Below are 4,416 nucleotides of genomic sequence, written 5' to 3' on the forward strand. Positions count from 1 at the left end.
TATGTTTTTGATAAATTCACTCTTTTATTAATAAAATATTTATCTTTTAAAAAATCAATAATATTTTTTGTCTGATGCTAGTATTTCCAGAATAATTTTTGTGGTTACTATTTACATGTAATATTGTTCCCTTTTTTTTTTCATTTTAAGCCTATTAGTGTCTAAATTTAAAATTAATCTCTTGTAAGAAAAATAGAATTAGAACATGATCTCTTAAATCCAGTTTTATGAATCATTTTTTTTAATTGGTGGATATAATCCATTTATATTTAATGTGATTACTAAATATGAAAGGCTTACTTCTGTTGTTGTTCATATATAAGTCCTATTTAAAAGAAAAAAGAAAGATTAAAGATGTAAAAAAAAAAAACACCCTAACTTTTTACCTCAAGTAATTTAAAAATAAAAATAAATAAAGCCCAAATAAATACAAGGACAAAAATGCCAAACACCATAGCAGAAATAATTAAAATAAAGAATAAAAAAATAACAACCACCACAACAAAATAAGTTGCTTTTTTTAAAGAATGAGAAAAATGAAAAAAAATCTAGCAAAACTAAAAAAATAAATTTGATTAAATATGAAACATTTAAATTGATGCTAAAGAAATAAAAAAAAATTCAGAAAGACTACTATGAACAAATGAACCCAAATCAGATGATCTCAAAGAAGTGGATAAATTCCTAGAAATATACAATCTACCAAGCATGGATCGTGAATAAGTAGTAAGCCCGAATACAAACCAAAAACTACTAAGAAGATTAAATGAGTAATCAAAAATTTCTCAACAAAGAACTTCCAAGTTCATGTAACTTCTGTGTTAACTTTCTGTTACCATGACAAAATACCTGAGATGATCAACTAATAAAAAACAGGTTGATTTTAACTCTTGTTTCAGTCCATGATCACTTTGCTGTGTTGACTTTGTGTCTATGGTTGCTCAGTATATCATGGTAAGAAGTGTGTGGCAGAGGAAGCTGCTCACCTTTCACCTCATGACAACCAGGAGGCAAAGATAGAACACTTAGATACAACGCTAACATCCTTTCTAAGGGTATGTTCCCAGCCACCCAACTTCTCAACTGAGTCCCACTTCCTAAAGGTTACCTCTCAGTAGAGCCTCAGCCTGAGAACAAGCCTTTAATACATGGGATTTCAAGGGACATTTGAGATCTAAACTTTAATACCTTTACTAGTGAACTCTTCCAAACACTTAAAAATGAATCAGCACCAATCCTCAAAGTCTTCTAATTTATTGAGGAGGATGGAATCTTTCCAAACTTTCTGTATGAAACTAGCATTATTCTAAAACTAAACCAGACAAAGACACTAAAGGAAAACTGTAAGCCAATAACACTGGTGTATATAAATACAAAAATCCTCCAGAAATACCAGCATGTTAAAATTATCATACAACATGACCAACTGGGTTTTTTTTTTCAAGAATAAAAATTTGCTTCAATATATGAACATAATCATCTTTATGCAATGTGTGCTGCATCTATTAAAATTGCATTGACTACAAAAATAGCAAACTTTATTTTTAGGTTAATAACAAGACTTTTATTTTTCAGAACTTTAATCCCCCTAAAATTGTGGATGGGTCATATCTAGGATTTGGAACATTAAGTTGGAAAATGAATACAGTTAATGGTCTATTATCACAGGACACCTATTTGGTTCAGAGAGGTCACTTTGGAGGCCAGTTCTTTATTTCTTTCTCTATTTTCCTTTAGCATCCTTGACTGATCATTAGCTTACAAGTATAAAAAAGAAGTCTGGGACAGAGTTATCTACCCACTGTCCTTCAGAAAACATTCCACAATAAATACAGAAACCAGAATAAAATAAAGAAGAAACAAGCCCACAGTGGACAGGGTAAGCTGTATACCTTAAGGAGCAACATTTCTTAAAGTCTCCCCCACTTAACATTTATCACTAATATATGAGCTACTGTCAGAACAATAGCATATTCAAAAAGAATGAAGCTAAGCAGAATAGGCATTTTTCTTTTGCTAGAGGTGATGAGACACATGAGCTGCCTCTTATGCCTGGGGGAGCTGGAGGGTGGTTTCCAAGGAGGAACCTGGAGTCTCCAGCTGCATTTGAGTCATGCGACAGTTCTGCCCTCGCAACTGAGGCTGGAGTGACACAGTGGATTCTAGAACAAAGTGACTTACAGAGAGATAAAATGTGGTCTGAGGAACGATATGACTATGAAAGACTTCCAAGAGAACAAGTACCTCCTAGAGTCACCCCAGTTATGGCTTCCATAATTAATATTGTGACAAAAGTCACCACGGCTAGACAGACCTGGTGAAGGAAGCTACGGTTGATATTGCCGTCATGTTGATCACCAAGACTATGATGAAGGCCACCATTTTTCTCATGATCAAAGAAATGGTCCACTGCACAGAGGAGATGGATCTGGCTATAGATGGATAAGAGATAATTATCATGCAAACTGACAGTCTGAGTACAGGGACATAAGAGATGCCTTCAGAAAAGAAAGTTTCTACTCATTATGTGAGAGATCCATCTCTCCATAAAAGGGATGCTCCTTTCTTCAGAGAAGCCCCTGTAGGTCAAAAGGACTCTCCACACAGCAGATCTGGCTCTAGTGTCAGTAGTAGAAGCCACTCTCCAGAACAAAGCAGAACATCTTCTTCCCATCAGTCTCAACATAGAGAGCCCTCGTGTGTTGGCGCCTCATACAATCGGCAACATGAGGGAAAGCCAGAAAGAGATAAACAAAGACATGGACAGTCTTTGAAAACATCAAGAGACACTTCACCCTCAAGTTCATAAGCAATTCCATCATGAAAGGTGGTAGACAAACCCAGTTGTCTAACTGAAAAGGAACTAGCTGAGGCTGCTGAAAAGCTTGAGAATTCAGATAAAATTAATTTGCCTAAATTTTTTGAGTTTGAGGCAGGGTCCACACCATATTATTCATTGACCAGCCATAAGCATCCGCGTCAAATACAACAGAGGGCAAAGAATTATTTGAAGACAGTCAAGTTACCAGTTGGTCTCAAACAGTAATATCAAAACCAAAGAGATTGAATAGGTTTACCAACAGGACTGTGAAATGTTTGTGATGGTGGTGAAAATGCTGATTGAAAAAGATCCTGCCATAGAAGACAGAATTTGCCTGAAATAGGTGAGCAGTGTGTTGAAGAACTCAGGCATTTTATTGCAGAGTATATGTCTATTCAAGATTTTAGGCATCATGATTACATTTTTAAAGCAGTGATCTTATTGCAAGTTGTCAGATGTATGTACCAAAAGATGTATGACTTTCACCCATTAATTCTCTACCTCTCTTTCTATAAGAAGGTGTTTATATGTCAATCTCTCATTCCTTGATAATAAACTGAAAGTTCCATCGGGGGTAACAATAAAGAAGAAAACTCCATCTATCAATGAAGATGCAAAATTATTTTCATTTGTAAAAAGCCAAGAGACTGAGAGATAAAATACCAAATGTTATGCAGATTCTTTTCTAAGAATAATTTTAATGAAATATTGAAATCATATATTCTTATCATATAGTGATACAAGTAACCGAAGTAACGTACATAATAATTTTCAGTTTATGTTATCTATTGAGTTTTTTACCCTGATGATTATGTTACCAGGGAAGAAAGAAGAAAATAAGACATTTTGGGGGAATATTATCTGTAATTCTTTGGTTACAAGTGAAAGGAACCCAATTGCACTAGTTTGGTAGTTAAGCAGCATTTGTTGCTTTTTATGTTTAAATAATTAAATTATTTTATTATCTGATAATTTCATTATTATTATGGAATTATTAAATAATATAATAATTCTAGTAGTTTTCAATAATTAAACCTTGAAAAAAGAGAGGATTCCACTTTCCCCCTTAGAATAAGCTGGTTCAGGCCTACGATTTTCCTGGAGCTCCTTTTCCAGGCTCTATCTTTGCTTCTTTATGCTACCAGTTGTACTTTCTCATTCTATGGACCCACTCCCCAACAAACCCGGTCTTGCTACTAGAAGGAATAGAGCTCTTTAACCCCAAGGTACCCATCATCAGAAAACAGTTAACTATCCCACTTCCTGATAAAATATTTCTGAGGAGCATGCTGATTTTGGCATATATTGAGCTATTTGTCCTGCTCTGAATCCATAGTTTGAAGATGTCACATAGGAAAATGGTTTTCCTATGGAGATTGAGTCATCAGACTTGAGTACACATGTGTCTTAGACAGTAGAATGAATTGTTCATAACTTTTCTACATTCATATGTGAATAGACAACCAGTGAAACTCAACATCATGTACAACCACAAGAATGGAATCCTAATTAAAATAAGTTATATTCCATGTGTGTATAATATGTCAAAATACACTACTGTCATTTATATTTAAAAAATAACAATAAGAAAAACA

The 4,416-nt window shown here is 34.1% G+C and overlaps 1 pseudogene; it reads left to right on the forward strand.

Annotated features, from left to right (window-relative positions):
- The first annotated feature begins 2,192 nt into the window (after positions 1–2,192).
- On the forward strand, positions 2,193–3,370 carry LOC143407577 (periphilin-1 pseudogene; annotated as a pseudogene).
- The last annotated feature ends 1,046 nt before the right edge of the window (positions 3,371–4,416 follow it).

Source organism: Callospermophilus lateralis, chromosome 9 (genome assembly GCF_048772815.1).
Source record: "Callospermophilus lateralis isolate mCalLat2 chromosome 9, mCalLat2.hap1, whole genome shotgun sequence".
In the NCBI taxonomy this organism is placed as follows: Eukaryota; Metazoa; Chordata; class Mammalia; order Rodentia; family Sciuridae; genus Callospermophilus; species Callospermophilus lateralis.